This window comes from Amblyraja radiata, chromosome 1 (assembly GCF_010909765.2).
Source record: "Amblyraja radiata isolate CabotCenter1 chromosome 1, sAmbRad1.1.pri, whole genome shotgun sequence".
NCBI classification, from domain to species: domain Eukaryota; kingdom Metazoa; phylum Chordata; class Chondrichthyes; order Rajiformes; family Rajidae; genus Amblyraja; species Amblyraja radiata.
Genome location: NC_045956.1, coordinates 64,129,964 through 64,150,884, shown reverse-complemented (window position 1 = coordinate 64,150,884; position 20,921 = coordinate 64,129,964).

Sequence of the window (20,921 nt, the reverse complement as noted above, 5' to 3'; positions counted from 1 at the left end):
ATTGATACTTAAATTTTGGAAAAATACAACCATACCAACTGTTAAAATGTGGATTAGGAATATGATGGACATAGCACGCCTTGAAGAAATGAGACTCCGACTAATAGATAAATATGACCAATTCTTAAGGAGTTGGTCTCCTTTCATCGACTTTTTGGAATCATGTGATGCAGCGGTACCATAAGGATTGCTGATTTCAGTTCATGACGTGGATAGACCTACATCTCCGAATATAGATTTGAAAAATTCTCTTTTAAGGGGCCTTCTCTTCTATTTCTACTTTCCACTTTTTCTTTTTTCTTTTATTTTTTTATTTTTTTATATACACACTTCACGTTTTTCTACTCTCTACCATCTATTTTTCCACTTTTTCCCCTTTCTATTGGTTTCTTTTTCTTGTCTTGCTTACTTCCTTCCCATAACATAAAACTAGAGGTTGTACATAGAATAGATTACGGTATGACGTAGTTGGCACCTAAAATTAGGTGCCACTGTATTGTTTTGTACTGTATTAACTTCTAATAAAATAAAAATAAAATAAAAAAAAGTGTCCTGTAATAGAAACAGAGAGATTAAGAGAGAGATATCAGAGATAGTGAAGCGGCCTTTTCACGGGGCGACTTGACGCAAGAGTTAACCGGAGTTTAACATCGTGGGAACCTCGTGCGATAACAGTGCGGCATTCGTGGACCACCGTGGACCACCGTAGCGCTAACGGCAGGTCATCGTGTAACTTGGTCACTCGGGAGAAAATTCAAGAAAGTTTGAATTTCTCCAAGATTGACTTGTACACTTGTGGTTGAGTATTGCAACATTATATGAACGTAGTGGCCAGTGCGATATCCGTAATAACTCTTGCGGGTACCGTGGGAACTCCTGCGAACGGTGAACCCGGAAGCTGGACAGAGGGAACAGAAGGTGAGTAAAAATTATCTTATGTGGGATTGAATTTAAAAAATAAATAAAAATAAAGATTTGCATCCGCATATGGACATCAACTTATTCATGAGTTATGTTAATGAGATTCAAGAAAATAACTATAATCTTTAAAAGGGACTTTAAAAGGGACTTTACTGAAAGGTTACGCATTTTTATGGTCCGTGAGAAAATTTTCACATGTACTTCTTTGAGAGATACAGGTCGGAGTCCTCGGGTCCAGGGGTCCGGAACGCTACCAATCAATGTTGTACAGAGACCCGTGTAAGGAGTGAACTGTACATGCTGGTTTAAACCGAAGACAGACACAAAAAGCTGGAGTAACTCAGCGAGTCAAGCAGCATCTCTGGAGAAAAAAAGCTGATGTTTCGGGACGAGACACATCTTCAGACTCAATTCCGATTAGGCTGTCTGAAGAAGGGTTCCGGTGTTGGGGGAGTCCAGAACCAGGGTCCCAGTTTTACAGTCTACCGTGGGAACTCTTTAACTCAGTAAAGTAAAGTAGCCTTTATTGTCATATCAGCGCACAGGCAGCAGTTGACTGTTGCTCTATTCAGTTTCCCAGGGGGTCGGGACGGGACTGGAGTTGGGAGAGAAAGGTGGGGGAGTCGAGGGAGAGGAGGGGGAGACAGATGTTGGTGTCTTCATTTACTGACGGCGGGTGTCTGTCACTGAAACAGGCAGGTGAGATTTCACATCCACCTTGTGTGTGCCTCTCTCTCTCTCTCCCTCCCTCTTACACAGGCTGAGAGACTGCCTCTGTGAGTGTACGTCTCTTTCTCCCCCTCTCCCACACACAGTAAGACCGAGGTACTGTGCTCAGTCCATCTGTGTCTCCCACATACACAGTAAAATATGTCTCCAAATGAGCCAATTCAACCAAGGGAGGATATATATAGTGTGTGAAAAAAAAAGTTACATCATTTGTGTCACGTGTAGTTCACGATGTTCATTCAAGATTTAACGGGAAAGCTCGGGAAACGGACAAGTCACTCGCACAAATAACAGAAATGCCGAGTACCGTGGGAACTCTTTATCTACTGCCGTTATATCGTGCAAGACTCGTGCTGGACCACGACCTCTTCACTCTGGTGACATCTTGCGTCAACTCGCCCCGTGAAAAGGCCGCTTTAAGGTGAGTTTGAAGGCTGGTGGTTAGTGGCGAAGTTAATGAAATCTATGAGTACTGCATGGGTGCAGGACCGACCCCGATGCTGTCGTCAATGTAGCGGAGAAAGAGTTGGGGAATAGGTCCTGCATGCGCCTGGAATAAGGACTGTTCGACATAAACAATAAAAAAGCAGGCATAGCTGGACACGTGCGAGTGTCCATGGCTACACCTTTAACTTGGTGAAAGTGGGAGGAGTCAGAACAAAAGTTGTTGAGGGTGAGGACAAGTTCCATCAGGCGGAGGACAATGTTAGTAGAGGGAAATTGATTGGGTCTCTGTTTGAGGAAGAACCAACGTGGGTGGAAGTGTAAAGAGGCATGATGTCCACCGGAAGTGGCGGCGCTGCCTTGCAGCTGCGGCTCGCCTGCAGTCCGTTTGGCTTTTCTGTTTTTTGTTTTCTCTTGTCCCGTTTTTACAGTTTATTTCGGTTTATTTAGTTGTGTATGTGTGGGGGGGTGGGTGTAACATGTTTTTTGATTCTTCCTTCGGGGGGGATGCGACCTTTCTTGCCGTATCCCCCGTGTCCGTCTGCGCTGAGGCCTATCGCGGAGCTGGCAGCCTCCAACTGCGACCGACCTCGAGGCTGCGGAGGCAGAGCCAGGACTTACCAACGCGAGGCTGGCCGACTTCGGGGCTGTGGTTGCGGTGCGACCCAACTTCCGACCCGACTTTGGAGCCTCGGAGGCTCGGCCGCGGGCCAGTGGACGACATCATCGGGAGCTCGAGTTCTGTTTCCGGAGCTCCCGCAACTACAGCTGCGTCCGCTGGACTGGAGGGCGGCAGCTTCGGCAGCTTCGACCGCCCCGGGCCGCGGAGTTTGAACCGGCCCGTTTGCAGAGCACGGATTCAGCCGCGGGACTTACTTACCATCACCCGGCGGGGTCATAACATCGGAGGCTTGGATTGCCTCAGCGCAGAGGGAGAGCAAGGAGGGAAGAGACTTTGGCTTTGGGACTTTAAACTGTGTTGAGTGTTTGTTATTTATTCTATGTTATGACTGCAGGCTAAACCATTTTGTTGCACTGAAAAGTGCAATGACAATAAATTGAATCAAATCAAATCAAATCAAAATGTCCACAGTAAAAAAAATAAGCAATGGGTGCCTAGATATTGAAAATTATTGAAGAGTTGAAGGCCATGTGAACTGTCTTGGAATAGGCTTAAGATGACGAATAAGAGAGTTAGAGGTATCTGAGGAAGAATGTTTGCAATATTGAACACACTGGCTGAGAAGATTGTGGAGTCAGGTACTCACACTTATAGATGTATTTTGACAAACACTTAAATTGCCAGTGTTTAGATAGGCTATGGACCATGTGCTGGTTAGTGGGTATAGTATATATAAGTACTTGATAATTGGCATGGAAAAGGTGGTTGAAGGGTGCTGTATGACTAACTATTGTTACTTGCTAATGTCATTTGCTTAATTGAAAAATTAAATGCAATAATTCGAGACTCTTTTGCTCTGTGTAGTTATGGAATATGATTGTGGAAGTTCTCTGCAGAAATCAAATCTTTGATTGCCTAATGGCTCTTGATTGTAAGGATATACACTTTGGTTAGCCCCTGCTACAAAATGAACTTAGCACTGATTTTAAAGTGTGTTTACAAAGTACATAGGTATTTCACTTAGCATTCAGGGTCATAAGGTCATAAGTGATAGGATAGAATTAGGCAATTCGGTAGGATAGAATTAATCAAGTCTACTCCGCCATTCAATCATGGCTGATCTATCTCTCCCTCCTAACAACATTCTCTTGCCTTCTCCCCATAACCTTTGACACCTCTGAATCTATCTCTGCCTTAAAAATATCCACTGACTTGGCGTCCACAGCCTTCTGTGGCAAAGAATTCCACAGATTCACCACCCTTGACTGAAACATTGCGTTTGCTTTCTTTACTACCAATTCGACAGATTAACCTTTTGGGAATCCTGCACCAGCACTCCCAAGTCCCTTTGCACCTCTGATTTCTGCATTCTCTCCCCATTTAGAAAATAGTCTACGCCTTTATTTCTACTACCAAAATGCACACTTTGCTACACTATATTCCATCTGCCACTTCTCTGCCCACTCTCCCAACATGTCCAAGTCCTTCTGCAGAGTCCCTGCTTTCTCTTCACTACCTGCCCTTCAACCTATTTTCAGATCATTCATAAACTTGGCCACAAAGCCTTCAATCCCCTAGTCTAAATCATTAATATGAAGAGTAGCGGCCGCAGCACCGACCCCTGCGGAACTCCGCTACTCACTGGCAGCCAACCAGAAAAAAAACCCTTTATTGCCACTCTTTGTCTTCTGCCATCCAGCCAACCTGCTCTCCATGCTAGCATCTGCCCTTTGATACTATGGGCAATCATCTTCCTTAGCCGCCTCACGTGTGGCATCTTATCAAAGGCTTTCTGAAAATCATCTCCTGCCTCTCTATGTCTGCCCTGCTATTTACTTCTTCAAAGAATTCCAGAAAATTTGTCAAGCAAGACCTCCCCTTCACAAAGCCATGCTGACGTTGGCCTATTTTATCGTTAACTTCTATGGTGTATTTCTAAGAACGGGATCACACACTCACAGAGAATGTACAAACTCTACACATTTCTCTGGAAGTTTTGTCAGTACCCTGTTGCGTTACTGGATGAATTCACCAGTAACTTCGGAGTTCTAATTTATCCCTTGCTCAGGTACCATCGCAATGTGAATATATCCCTGATTCCTATGGTATTTTCTCAAAGCTCAGATTGCCAATCCAATTGTTCAACCAAATGAAGTGAGCATCTTTCCAATCCCTTCATGCCAATTGTGGTTAAATGCCAGGTGGAGTTGAGCATTACTTTGCATAAGCTAATTATCGCTTGCTGTGATGTGTATTTCATTGCTCATGTTTTAAAGCATTAGACAATGCAAAATGGGCATCGCTCCACTGCGGCGGATTTTCTATTCTCCTCGCACCACTTCAGTGCTGTAGCTGTCAGTGATGGAAATGTACCTACTTGTCCCAAACAGATTGTTATAGCTTAGACAAACCATTAGGGAAGCGAATTATAAGACTGGATTTCTTGAGCACATTTCCTTATAATGGAGCTTTGAAAAATATAGAAATTGGACTCTAGTGTTATTGGATACATTTCTTTTGATTAATAGCTCCTACCACTGGTGGTAGCACTTTGATGTATTATACCTAAATGCATCATTGACCTTTACTGTTTTGTAAAAATTCTCAAATTACTTTCTTCTATAAACTAGTCTTATATCCACTTGGAAATGAAATAATAAGTGCAAAGCTAATTCTAGTATTTAAGATGATTAAAAGTGTTTTAAAATATTAAAATAACCATTTTCCTCAATTGAAAGAATCCAAAACTAAAGGACAAAATATTCCGTAGTGTCAGGATTAACTTCACATAAACTGCAAAGGAAATCTGAAACTCTATGATTAAATAGAATAATTGTTCCAAGACAAATATAAGGTAGGCTGGAAGTCTATAAAGAAGCCAATGACAGCAAGTTCAGTAGACAGGATGGCAGGAGATGGAAAGGAGCGAGTAAAGATGGTTGAATTAAATTGATTTTATTTCAACGCTATAGGCCTGACAAGTTAGGCAGATAAACTCATGGCATGGAATGTGATGTGCGACTAACTTTATTATGGAACCTGACTAAGAGAGGGACAGAACTGGCAGCTTAGTATTCCATGGTACGGGTCATAGAGTCATACAGCACGGAAATAGGTCCTTCATCCCAACTTGTCCATGCCACAACTAGTCCCACCTGCCCGCATTTGGTGCATATCCCTCAAAACCTTTCCTATCCACAGTATCTGCCTAACAACCTCCTCTAGCAGCTCATTCCAATGAGCGATCATTCCGTACGCAATCTCTATCCTCCACACTAGAGACAATTTACAGAAGTCAATGAACCTATAAACCTATACATCTTTGGAGAGGGGGGAAACCTGAGCACCCGGCAAAAACCCACGCTGATCAGGGGGAATGTATAAACTCCATACAACAATGCCATCACCGAGGCACATCGTCATGATCGTACCTGGGTCTCTTGTGCTGTAAGGCAGTGCCTCTACCGCTGTGTCATCGTGCCAGCCAAATCATGACTTCTACATTCTCATCCAAATTATTGATATAAATGGGCCCTGTACCAATCCCTGACGCACACCACTAGTCAAAGGCCTCCAGTCTGAGGAACGACCACCATGACCTTGTGCTTCCTTCCAGCACTATTCTCTATCCAGTCGGCTAGCTCTCCCTTGATCCCATGCGATCTAACCATCCAGAGCAGAGTTATCAATTGCCTTGCTGAACGTCTTACGGTTTTGCCCTCACCTTTTTGGTTATTTCTTTAAAAAACGTAATCCATTTCGTAAGGAATGATCTCATACATACAAAACCACGCTCACTATTCCTAATCAACCCCTGTCTATCCAAACGCATATATATCTTCACCCTCTGACACTCTCCAGCAACATGCCTACTACAGATGCTAGGCTCACTGGATAATAGATCTCTAGCTTTTCCTTGCAACCTTTTTTTTAAATAGAGACATAATATTTTGTTTTTCATCAGTTTTCCCACACCTCACCCAAATTTAATGATGATTCATATACCTCAGCCAGGGGGTTTGAAATTACTTCTACAGCTTCTCACAGTGTCCTTGAATATATCTAATCAGACCCGGGAGATTTGTCTACCTTCATACACCTTAGAAAGTTCAGCACCATCTCGACCATAATACTGACTGTCCTCAAGACACCTCCATTGACTGTCCCAAGTATCCCAGTCTTCATGTCTTTCTCCACGGTAAAGCAGAGAAATACTCATTGAGGATCTCTTGCAGCTCAACACAGAGATGACTGCTTTGGTTTCTGAGGGGGCCTATTCCTTCTCTAGTTATCCTCTTTCTCAATGTATTTATAAAATCTCTTTGGATTTTTATGAATATTATCCGCCAGAGCTATCTCCTGTCACTTTTTGCCCTTCTGATTACATATGCTCCTCAGTTCCCAAAACTCCTCAGGGATACACTTGATCCCAGTTGCCAACACCTGTCCAATGCCTCCTGTTTCTGACCAGTGCTACAATTTCTCTCATCATCCAAGCTTCCTTACACCCACCTGCCTTGCCCTTCACTCTAACAAGAACATGCATGCCCTGAACTCTAGTCATCATACCTTTAAAAGCCTCACACTTTAAAGACATTCCTTTGCCTGCAAACAACCCACTCCATTGAATTTGAGGCAGTTCCCGTCTAATATCAGGTGCTATGGGTGGGATAGAGATGAGGGTAAAAGAAGAGGGGACCTGCCTTACTGATTAACGCAAATTTTATGGCAGTAGTCTGAGATGACATTGTCAAAGGATTGTCCAGTGAGGCTACATAGGTGGAGCTGAGGAAAAAAAGGGATGATCAATTTGCACTATAGGTCCCGTAATAGTCACTAGATTTGCCCCCGGCGGCCGGGGCTCTGGAACTTCGGCCCGTCCAGAACCGGCAGATCCATTCACATAGCCTATTTCCAAGGCCGGATTTGTGGGCCGATATCTTGGCTCCGCGGTGGCCTAGGCAAACTATTCTGGTACCATTTGACTCCTCACGGAGGCCGTGACCTTTGGTCCGGCAAAACGGATAATCCAGCAAGGCTCTAGAGCCAAGGGTGCCGGAGGTGAAACTGTATATTAAGGGAAAAAATGTAAAACATTTGACTTCTCAAAAACCAAAGTGGTGCTTGAGTTAGTTAATGAAGATGTCTTGAGGACAGTCCATATTATAGATGTGGATGTGCTGGATGTCCTTAGATGTATGAGGGTCGATAAAACTCCTGGGCTGATCAGGTATATATAAGAACTCTGTGGAAAGCTAACTGAGATAAATGAATCACTGGTGAAGTCCTAGCGGACTGGAGGGTGGCTAATGGTATACTTCTATTTAAGAATGGCTACAAAGTGAAACTTGGGAACTATCAATCATTAAGTCTAACATCTTTGGTAGGAAAGTTATTAGAGAGGATTCTAAGGGATAAGGTATGGATTCATTTGGAAAGACTGAGGTTGATTAGGTTTAGTCAGCATAGTTTTGCACATACAAAATTGAGTCTCATTAATTTATAGCCTCGCCTATATCCCTCCAAACCCTTCCTATCCATGTACCTGTCCACATGTCATTGATTCCCGCCTCTGTAAAACTGCCAGATTTTCCACGTAGCAACATGATGTAAGGAGGCACAAGATAATCTTTCTTTTTAAACTTAATTGAAGCATACAAATCATTGTTAACTTTTATCTACATTCTCTGTAGTAGGCTTGAAGCTGATGTATATTTACATGCTCAGAATTTATGAAGAGGCTATGACAAACAAAAGGTGCTGCATGACCCAAATTTAGTGTCATCTTCCTTGGGGACTTATCACTGATTTTTGTATTGTTATAGCTGTGGCTGTGCTGCAAGTGCTTGATTTGTCATTTTGTTGATATAGCTTCTTATCAAATATGCAGCTGAATAGAAATATATCAGGGACATGTAGGATACAATATTTTATGTTTGTTGTATTGCCTGCTAAACAAAGTGCACGTTGATATATTTTTGAGTTATCTGCCATCTGCTAGGAAGTCTTTCTGGCCATTTGCTGGCACTGAAAGACTGTTATTAAGTGAAAGCAGTGCACAATGGCTCCAGATGTTAAAACGCCTGTTTAAAAAAGTGTAGCCCGGGGCACTTGCCTAGGCCCAAGCTGTGGATATATGGAGCACTCTTTCTTTCATTACCCCCAATTGTTTTTTCTGTTACATCAATAACAGTACTGCTACTGCTTCCTACATTCAGAGTCAGAGAGATGTACAGCATGGAAACAGGCCCTTCAGCCTAATTTGTTCATGCCAACCAACTTACCCCTATCAAGCTAATCCCACCTCCCTACGCCTGACCCATGCAACCAATCTCTTCTATCCACGTACCTGTCTAAGTGCCTTTCATCTGTCATATTTCTAAGGTTTGCTCTGGCAGCTCGTTCCATATATGCACCACCCTCTGTGTTGACAAAGTTGCCCCTCAGGTTCCTTTTAAATCTTTCATCTCTCCTCTTTAACCTATGCCCTCTAATTTAAGACTCTTTTACCCTAGGAAAAAGGCTGTGGCCATTCATCTTATCCATGCCCCTCAAGATGTTATAAGCCTTTAGAAGTCACCCCTCAGGCTTCTACATGCCAAGAAATTAGTCCAAGCCTATCCAGCTACTTCTTATAATTCAAAGTCTCACATCCTGGTAGTATCCTAGTGAATCTTTTTATGCACTTTTTCCAGTTTAAAGGCATCCTTCCTGTGGCTGGGTAAACAAAAATATGCACAATACTCCAAATGGAGCATACACTAGCATAGAACTTAAAATGTTGTCATTTTTACTGCCAGTTTCTACCCTGCTCTTTTCTCTACCTGATTCATCTCAGACTCTTCCTTTCCTTTTCTGGATCTTTCTCTCTCAGATAGGCCAGCCACAAATATTCATTACAAGTTGATAGCCTCTCATCTTGCTTCACAATTTTTGCTTCACATGTTCCACTATTCTCTCCTTTCGGCATTTTGTAGGGACCGTTCCCTCAGTAACTCGTTTGTCAGCTCTCCTGTCCCAGTAACTAGGTACTAGTTACTTATGGCCTTTTCTCATGCAACCATAAGACATGCAGTAGCTGTCCTTTCTTCTTTTGCCTTCCCGCCATTCAAGTTCAAGTTCACATTTATTGCCACATGCATCAATGAAGGTACAGTGGAATTTGACTTACCATGCACCCATACAAACAGAAGAGCACAATACACAATAGAATATAACATGAACATCCACCACAGTGAAATCAACATTCTTCACTGTGGTGGGAGGCAACAACTTTGTCAGTCGTCCTCCTTTATGCATCCGTGTTCGGGACCATGAACCCTCCGCAGTTGCCGCTACGGATGGCCCGATGCACAGGCCCCCTCGACGGGATGCTCGAAACTCCGACATCGGGATGGACGGACACTCTGCGGCTTGGAGGTCCCGATTCAGTCACTTCCTACCGGATACTAGGGGTTCATGATGTTATAGGCCGTAGGCCGATAGTCGGAGCTCTTCTCCAGCGATCCCAGGCAAGGGATTATAGGCTCCACGATAGAAAGTCCACACCGCGCCCGCGACAAGAAGCTCTGCAGACCGTGGCTTCAGTATGTTATAGGCCGCAGGCCGGCGGTCGGAGCACTTCTTCTGGCGACCCCCGGCAAGGGCTCACCCGCTCCGCGATGGAAAGCCCACGCCACGCCCACGGCTAGAAGCTCCGCAGACCACGGCTTCAGGATGTCGTAGTCCGAGGGCCAGCGATCGGAGCACTTCTTCTGTCGACCCCTGGCAAGGGATCGCCTGGCCATGCGATGGAAAGTCCGCGCTGCGCCCGCTGCTGAAGCTCTGGACCCGACTCCAGGAAAGGCCACACGAATCCAAGCTGTTAGGCCGCGAGGGCAGGGCGAAATGTAACTAATAGAAAAGTCGCATTCCACCGAGGTAAGTAACTAAAATACAGTTTCCCCCAATACCCGACCCCACACTAAAATACACTTAAACACACTAAAACACACTTTTAGACATACTAAAAAGTGGAAAGGCCGAACAGCTGCAGGCGAGGCTGCCATCGCTAACGGCGCCCCCTTCAGGAACCTAAACAGTCCTTTCAAGTGAAGTAGAGATCCACTTGAATTTTTTCCAATCTAGTTTATTGCACTCAGGGTTCACAAAATAGTCTCATATAAACTGAAGAAAACCACGCAAATTGGGTGATCGGTTGAGGAACAACACCTATCTAGGCAAATTGCAGCTTCTGGACAATATCAAGATAACTTAACGTAGCTCACATTTTCACTTTGTCTGTATAAGAACTGGCCTTCTCTGCCTGTCATCGTTAATTAAATTGTTCTTATGCTATGCATATAGTCTGGCCTGCTGGGCATGCCCACAGCCTCACCATTTACAACAGAGTACACAGACAGGAAGCTTAATGTGTTGGGAACTATACCCATTGAGCCACTTGGATTCACCCTATTGGGGGTAACCCCTTAGTTGTATACATTTCTCCCTCGGTAATTATGAGGTGTTGCACTTTGGGAAGTCACACCAGGGCAGGACCTTGCCAAAGAATGCAGGGCTCTTGGCAGAGGGAACTAGGAGTGTAAACATACATAGAAACCTAGAAAATAGTGCAGGAGTAGGCCATTCAGCCCTTTGGGCCAGCAACATCATTCAATATGATCATGGCTGATTGTCCAAAATCAGTACCCCATTCCGGCTTTTTCCCCATATCCCTTGATTTCCTTAGCCCGAAGAGCTAAATCTAACTCTCTCTTGAAAACATTCAGTGAATTGGCCTCCACTGCCTTCTGTGGCTGAGAATTCCACAGATTCACAACTCTGGGTGAAAAAGTTTTTCCTCATCTCAGTCCTAAATGGCCTACCCCTTATTCTTAAAATGTGACCCCTGGTTCTGGATTCCCCCAACATTGGGAACATTTTTTCCTGCATCTACCCTGTCTAATCCTCTAAGATTTTATACGTTTCTATAAGATACCCTCTCATCCTTCAAAAATTCCAGCGATTACAAGCCTAGTTGACCCATTCATTCATCATACGTCATTCCCGCCATCCTGGGAATTGAACTGGTGAACCTACGCTGCACTCCCACAATAGCAATAATGTCCTTCCTCAAATTAGGAGACCAAAACCGCACACAGTACGCCAGGAGTGGTCTCACCAGGGCCCTGTACAACTGCAGTAGGACCTCCTTGCTCCAAAACTCAAATCCTCTCACAATGAAGGCCAACTTCTTCACTTGGCTTTCTTCACTGCCTGCTGTACCTGCATGCTTACTTTCAGTGACTGATGTACAAGCACACCCAGGTCTCGTTGCACCTCCCCTTCTCCTAATCTGACACCATGCAGATAATAATCTGCCTTCCTGTTCTTGCCACCAAAGTGGATAACCACACATTTATCCACATTGTACTGCATCTGCCATGCTTCTGCCCACTCACCCAACTTATCCAAGTCACCCTGCAGCCTCATAGCACTCTCCTCGCAGCTCACACTGCCACCCAGTGTTGTGTCATCCACAAACTTAGAGATGTTACATTTAATTGCCTTGTCTAAATCATTAATATATATTGTAAACAACTGGGGTCCCAGCACCGAGCCTTGTGGCACCCCACTAGTCACTGCCATTCTGAAAAGGACCCGATAAATCCTACTCTTTGCTTCCGGTCTGCCAACCAGTTCTCTATCCATGTCAATACCCTACCCCCAATACCCTGTGCTCTAATTTTGCACACTAATCTCTTGTGTGGGACCTTGTCAAAGGCTTTTTGAAAGTCCATATATACCACATCCACTGGCTCTCCCTTATCCATTCTACTTGTTACATCCTCAAAAAATTCCAAAAGATTAGTCAAGTATTATTTACCCATCATAAATCCCACCTATTCCTTTCTGTCTATCCTTCCTGAATATCAAATACCTCCGCATGTTTAGCTCCCAGCTTTGGTCACCCTGGAGCCATGTCTCCGTAATTCCAATTATATTATATCCCTTAACTACTAACTGCGCATTAAATTCATCTACCTAATTTCGAATGCTCCTCGCATTAAGGCACAAAGCTTTCAGGTTTGTTTTTCTTATCTCCCTTCTACCTTTTGCTTCTGTCCTCCTTTTATGTCCCTCTGTCTCCTTGCATTGGGTCCCATCCCCCTGACCCTCTTAGTTTAAACGTGACATTTCCTACACTCTCTTTCCCATTAGCTGCACGGATACGCTTCCACGGTATTGACTCCCCCCCCCCCCCCCCCCCACTATTTAGTTTAAACTCACCTGTGTAGATACATGTTCCTTGAAAGTGGCATCATAGGTATATAAAGTGGTCAAGAAGACTTTTGGCACAGTTGTACAAGTAATTGGTGAGGCCACATTTGGAATATTATGGTCAGTTTTGGCCACCCTGCTACGGGAACGACGTTTCTAACTGGAAAGAGTGCAGGGAAGATTTATGAGAATGTTGCCAGGTCTTGAGGGCATGATCTGCTGTATAAGCGAGAGGAGCAGAATTAGGCAATTTTGTCCATTAAGTCTACTCCACCATTCAATCGTGGCTGATCTATCTTTCCCTCATAACCCGCCTCTAACGCAGTTGACAGTCAGTTACTGCATCCCATCTATTTTCCACAACTCTGCTCTAAGTTCCTCTCCTCATAGACAAAGCAAGGATATAGTTTTCATTTTCCAATCACCAGCCCCAATGTTCAACACAAAGAAATGCAGATGCTAATTTACAACCCGAAATGTCATTTATTAATGTCCTTCGAGATGCTGTCAGACCCTATTGAGCTCTCCAGCATTGAGTGTATGTTTCTCAGTGTTTAACAGATCGTTCCGTGCAATTCTGCCACCTTCAACATGACTCTTCTACCAGATAGATCTTTTCCTCCCCTTTCCTCTGTAGGGACCATTTCCATCATTTAGAATAGAATAGAAGGCCTTTTAGTGTCATTCAAACAAACAAAAGTTTGAATGAAATTTTGTTCCCTGCAGTCATAACAGCAAAAAAACCCCACATAATTAACACCGTTTCACACAAACATCCATCACAGTGAATCTCCAAACACCTCCTCACTGTGATGGATGGCAAAAGTCTTATCTCTTCTCTGTACTTCTCCCGCGGTCAGGCAGTCAAACTGCTGCGTCAAGGTGATCGAGGCTCTTGATGTTAAAGCCCTGCGACGGGCCGATTCAAACCCCGCGATTCGGGGCAGGTGAAGTTGCCGTTGCGGGAGCTCCCGAAAATCGGTCTGCTACCAGGGACCTGCGAGCTCCCGATATTAACGTCCACAGGGCCTGCGGCCGAAGCATCCGAAGCTCCAAAGTTGGGTCGCAGCCACAGCGCCACCACAGCCTCCGAAGTCAGCCAGCTCCGTGATGGTGTGCGTGTGGGTGGGTGTGTCATTTTGCCTTTGAAACGTATTTCCTCAAAAACCAGATACAAAAACGTGGAGATATTTACATATGTCAGTAGGGATTTCACTTATGATTTCGGAAAACCTCTCCTCACTAAATTTGCTCAATTATTTCCCCAGATTTTGAATTAAATTGTTCACAAAACTCACTTTAAAAAAAATCAGCTGCTGACGTCACAATGCCCACATGCCCACCAATCAAGGCCCACCTGCCTCCTGCCCCTCCCCCCTGCCACTGTGGATTAATGCAGCTGCTGTCAACGCGCATGCGCAGTTTTCCACGAGGTACATTACTCCACCCACCCCCTCGTTCTTCAAAAGGTGCAGAAAGAACGAGAATGTTCTGCAGCAAAAATCCTAGAGCTGCGCTCAGCTATAGGATCTTTGTTTTGCAGATCGCTCACGCGCTGAACGAGGTTCTCCTCACTGTCGGCGCAGCTCGTGAAGCCCCGCCCCTTCCATTGATAGTATCAAAACAAAAGATGAACAGTACAAATTAGCCAGAAAAAGCAGCCTACCAGAGGACTGGGAGAAATTCAGAGTCCAGCAGAGGAGGACAAAAGGCTTAATTAGGAAAGGGAAAATAAATCATGAAAGAAAACTGGCAGGGAACATAAAAACTGACCGCAAAAGTTTTTATAGATATGTGAAGAGGAAAAAATTAGTTAAAACAAATGTAGGTCCCTTGCAGTCAGAAACAGGCGAATTGATCATGGGGAACAAGGACGTGGCAGACCAATTGAATAACTACTTTGGTTCTGTCTTCACTAAGGAAGACATAAATAATCTGCCGGAAATAGCAAGGGACCCGGGGTTAAATGAGATGGAGGAACTGTGAAATCCAGGTTAGCCAGGAAGTGGTGTTAGGTAAATTGAATGGATTAAAGGCCGATAAATCCCCAGGGCCACATAAATTGCATCCCAGAGCACTTAAGGAAGTAGCCGCAGAAATAGTGGATGCATTAGTAATAATTTTTCAAAACTCTTTAGATTCTGGAGTAGTTCCTGAGGACTGGAGGGTAGCTAATGTAACCCCACTTTTCAAAAAGGGAGGAGAGAGAAAACGGGGAATTACAGACAAGTTAGTCTAACATCGTTGGTGAGGAAAATTCTGGAGTCAGTTATTAAAGATGGGAGAGCAGCACATTTGGAAAGTGGTGAATTCATTGAACAAAGTCAGCTTGGATTTATGAAAGGTAAATCATGTCTGACGAATCTTATAGAATTTTTTGAGGAAGTAACTAGTAGAGTGGATAAGGGAGAACCAGTGGATGTGTTATATCTGGACTTTCAGAAGGCTTTCAACAAGCTCCACATAAGAGATTAGTATACAAACTTAAAGCACACGGTATTGGGGGTTCAGTATTGATGTGGATAGAGAACTGGCTGGCAGACAGGAAGCAAAGAGTAGGAGTAAACGGGTCCTTTTCAGAATGCCAGGCAGTGACTAGTGGGGTACCGCAAGGCTCAGTGCTGGGACCCCAGCTATTTACAATATATATTAATGATTTGGACGAGGGAATTGAATGCAACATCTCCAGGTTTGCGGATGACACAAAGCTGGGGGGCAGTGTTAGCTGTGAGGAGGATGTTAGGAGGCTGCAAGGTGACTTGGATAGGCTGGGTGAGTGGGCAAATGCATGGCAGATGCAGTATAATGTGGATAAATGTGAGGTTATCCACTTTGGTGGCAAAAACAGGAAAGTAGACTATTATCTGAATGGTGGCCGATTAGGAAAAGGGGAGATGCAACGAGACCTGGGTGTCATGGTACACCAGTCATTGAAAGTAGGAATGCAGGTGCAGCAGGCAATGAAGAAAGCAAATGGTATGGTAGCATTCATAGCAAAAGGAATTGAGTATAAGGGCAGGGGGGTTCTACTGCAGTTGTACAGGGTCTTGGTGAGACCACACCTGGAGTATTCCGTACAGTTTTGATCTCCTAATCTGAGGAAAGACATTCTTGCCATAGAGGGAGTACAGAGAAGGTTCACCAGACTGATTCCTGGGATGTCAGGACTTTCATATGAAGAAAGACTGGATAGACTCGGCTTGTACACGCTAGAATTTAGAAGATTGAGGGGGGATCTTATAGAAACGTACAAAATTCTTAAGGGGTTGGACAGGCTAGATGCAGGAAGATTGTGCCCGATGTTGGGGAAGTCCAGAACTAGGGGTCACAGTTTAAGGATAAGAGGGAAGTCTTTTAGGATCATTTTTTACATAGAGAGTGGTGAATCTGTGGAATTCTCTGCCACAGAAGGTGGTTGAGGCCAGTTCATTAGCTATATTTAAGAGGGAATTAGATGTGGGCCTTGTAGCTAAAGGGATCAGGGGGTATGGAGAGAAGGCAGGGATGGGATACTGAGTTGGATGACCAGCCATGATCATATCGAATGGTGGTGCAGGCTCGAAGGGCCGAATGGCCTACTCCTGCATCTATTTTCTATGTTTTCTATGTTTCTATCCCCTGCGCGCTCATTCCAGCTGTGGGTTTCCAGAGAGTCAGAAGCCACTTCTGTCTCCGCATTTCGCAGCGCACACACTCGCCCGGCTCCCCTCCACCCCCCACCCCCCTCATCTTCTCACCTCCTCCCCTCTCTCCACTCTCCTCTCTACCCGTCACAGGGGACAACCTCCTCTCCGGGGAGGCCCGATCTTCTGTCCCCCCCCCCCCGGCCCGGCCCGGCTCTGTCATGCTGGTGGGTGCGCTTACCTTTGTGGAAGCCAAGATCGGCTGGTTCCCCCGCTGCTTTTCATCGTCCTCAGATAGCTCTGTACCTCGCTCGGGCTGCCGCCCCGCCCCCTTCTCTTTCTCACTCTCTCCCCCTCTCTCTCTCACCCCTCTCTCTCTTCCCTCTCGCTCCCTCCCTCTCCCCCATCTCTCTCTCTCCTCTCTCTCTCCTCTCTCTCTCTCTCTCCCCCCTCACTCTCCCTCCCTCCCCCCCTCTCTCTCCCCCCTCCCTCTCTCTCTCCCCTTCCTCTCCCCAACCCCCTGCCCTCCCACACCCTCCCCTCCCCCACCCCCTTCCCTCCACCTCCCTCTCCCTTCCCCCCACCTCCCCCTCCCTTTCCCCCTCTCTTTCCTTCCCTCTCTCTTCTCCCATCTCTCGCTCCCCTCCTCCCCCACCCTTCCCCCTCACCCATCCTACCTCTCCTCCTCCCCTATCCCACCCCCGACAATGAAAATCGCGATTTAAAAAAAAAGAAATTACAATGAAAATCGTGTTTTTTCTTTATAATAAGCCAAACACAGTTAGCTGTTAATGAAAATTGAAGAATTTAATTAAAACTGAGTTTTTTAGGAAATTGCGATTTTTCATGTAAATGAGACTTGGGGTCCCATTGTGATGTCATTGTGACACGGCTGACGGGCACAGCAAGTGGAAAAGTGGTTTGAAAAGTGTTTTTTGTGAAGTTTAAAATGTCAATAACTTGTAAAATATAACATCAATCCGAACAAAACTTGTCTCTTTTACATCCCAGGACAATGGTGAGTAAGGTAGGCCAAAAATTGTAGTGCTATCGTGTACCATTTGGGGGGGAGGTTTCTTTTTTTTTTAATCCCAATTTTCATTGTTGGGGTGGGATGGGGGAGGTTGCATTTTTTTTTAAACTGCGCGCTTTTCATTATGGATAGGTTGGAGGTGAGTGGGGGAGCAGGGGGATAGAGGGAGAGGAGGGGTAGGGAGGGGAGAGGTGCCATGGAGGGAGGGAGAAAGTGACTGAGGGTAGGGGAAAGGAGAGAGAGGGAGGTGAGTGAGGGAGGGGAAAGAAGAGGGTGGGTGAAGAGGAGGGGAGGGAGTGCTGGGGGATGAGGGGGAATGGAGGAGGATAGGGGTAGGAAGAGGGATGACGAGGTAATGGAGAAGGAGGGGGAAGAGGGGGGAGGGGAGGGGGCGAGGTGAGGAAGCAGAGGAGGGTTGGTGGAGGGTGGGGAGAGGAAGGATAATGGAGGAGGGGAACAGGGGACTTTAGAGGGTGAGTGAGATGCATTCACATTGATCTTATTTTTTACAAGTTATTGCCATTTTGAACTTTAAAATCGTCGCAGTCGTGCTCCCACTTGCCGGCCGCGCCTGCGCAGTTGGGGGGGATGGATTTGCCGTGACTCGCGTCACAACGGGGATCTCTGGTGTCACAATGGGAACCCATCATCCGCGCATGCGCCGTTGGGGGCTGTGGGTCAGTGGTGGAATATTGCGTTGGGGGACGGGCACAACGGGTCAGCACCTGGTCTAGTTGTTTTTAAATATTCCTCTAAACGTCAGATATTCCAGTTCGCCCTCCTAACAAAACCTATCAAGGGGAATTTTTGAAATAGGCTTTTGCTCTGCCTGCTGTTGATAACTTGCGGCTGAGTCCTTGCTGCCAGGACTCAGAGTGTGGAGGCCGAGCAAGATCAGCTCTTCACGCTCAGGCCTGGTGAGTGTGGATGGTCAGGAACTGCAGGCATTGTCACTATCCCCCATTATCTGGTGTTTTGCCAATTATGGTTCATACGCGGCAATGGCTGCCTCGCCAACAGTCTGTCTGTCCCTTCCTTCTTTGTGTTTTAATAGTATGTGTTAAATGTATGTTTTTAGTGTTCTTTAGCATGTTTTATGTGGGGTGGGGTGGGGCATGGGGGGGTGCTTGGGGGAAACTTTATAAACTCTTACCTCGACAGTAGCAATTTTTTTCCATATCGTATCTCTGTCCACACTGCAGCCTAACATCGAGGGGTTGGCGGCCTTTGCTGGAGACCAACCTTTGAGAGCTCCATCACGGGGAGCCGACGGGACTTTAACATCGTGGAGCCCGCGATCCCTCTGCCAGGATCTCGAAGCTCCAACTGTGGTTGCTTGCGGACTTAACATCTCAGAGACCGACTTCGGGAACTCCAAGCCGCAGGAGCTTCGACCGCCCCGACGCGGACGTTTCGATCGCCCCAACGTGGAGAATCCGCTGTGGTGGATGGTTATGTTAAATTTTATGTAGTTGTGCATCTTGTTGCTTTTTTAATGTACTCTAATTGGTACACGTGACAATAAAAAACCTTTGAAATGTAATTTTTAAACTGGAGTGGGCAGCCATAAAGTTCCATAAATATTTATTTGTTTTATGTTGCCAATTCTTTTTTTTAATTTTTTGTGACATGAGGATAAATAACCAGATAGGTTTTACAAAACTGGATCAGTATTAGATTGTAATTTTAATTATTGTCAAAAATACTTTGTCCAGTGCCTATTGCGAAATTGGTGACTTTCTAATATATATTTCAGGATGAACACTAAAAACTACGTACATTTTTTAATTCCGTGAGAACAAGTAGGACATTTTTGTTTTATAATAGCATATTATCAAATTTTAGAGATCTGCCAAAATATTTCATGTTCAGTGAATAGTTATCACTGTTATTAAATGGGCTGAGAAGACTGGGTAACACATCACGATATGCATATAAAATACCAACAGAGGAGTTTCTTGTGTAGTTTTATGTAGATGTTAGTTCCATACAAGTTGCATTATCAAGAGTGTGGAGACATTTTAAGAATTTGTAACAGAGAATGGAGAGGAATCTAAAGCTTTCCCCACAAGATGTGTAAGGGATAGGGTTCAGGAATGTAAAGCCGCCACAAAAACCCACAATCTTTTCAGATCGAAGTCTCGTGTCAGGGAAACGTCACAATAACTCCTATGTTCTGGGCATAAACATGGAGACAACGTTTAAATTTCGGTAGCCTCCATGCGTTAGTGGTGACATTTTGTGAATCAGATCTTTCCTCTTACAAAAATAAGGAATCAGCCATGGAGAGGATTATTCTAATGGTACTTTTCTTGAAATTAGGTGCATCATTATGAATGCACCTAACTCAAAGAAAAGTTGCACAGAGAAACATGTACAAACAATCAATCCCATGAAAGGAGACTAATTGAGAGACTATAATAACATGCCCTGAAAAATGCAAGATGGAGTGCATGTGGGTGGGTGTGGCTGGGAATTGTGAGTGGGAGGGCTGTAAAATGTAAGTAATTTGCCAGATGGTTGGGATGAAGGTCCCAATGCCGCATTTTCCACACTTTCCACACTCAAATAGAATGTGTGCCTACAATACATTCAAGGGACGTTGATCCTCAAACGTTAGTTGCTCAATTTAATATTACAACTCACAGTTGCATTTACACGATTTACTTAAATATCTGAGTTTCTCCAAACAATTTTATGGTCAAGTAACCTGTTCCCCCTCTGTCCTTTTTTTTCTCTCCTTCTCTCCTTTTTATTCTCTCCTTCTGATCTACCAAGGCCCTTTCACAAACCTCTTTCTTACAACCACTGCCCCTCAGCTTTTTACTACCTTTCCTTTCCTTTCTCCCACCTACCCCATCCGCTCATCACCCACACACTACTCCCACTGGATCTCATATGTTCTTCCCCACTCTTCCCATCTGCCCACCATCCTTCTCTTACTGGGTTTTGTGCTTCCATTATTAGTCCTGCAGAGATCTGCAGTCCTCTGTTGTCTCCACATCACCTCCCAGCTCTGAATAGGAAGGAACTGCAGATGCAGGATAAGGATGAGGATGAGGATGAGGGGTGATCTTATAGAGGGGTATAAGATCAGGTAGATGCACAGAGTTTCTTGCCCAAAGTAGGTGAATCGAGGACCAGAGGACATAGGTTTAGGGTGAAGGAGAAAAGATGTAATAGGAATCTGAGGGGGTAACCTTTTCCCACAAAGGGTGGTGAATGTATGGAACAAGCTGCCAGAGGAGGTAGTTGAGCCAGTAATGATCCCAACATTTCAGAAACAGTT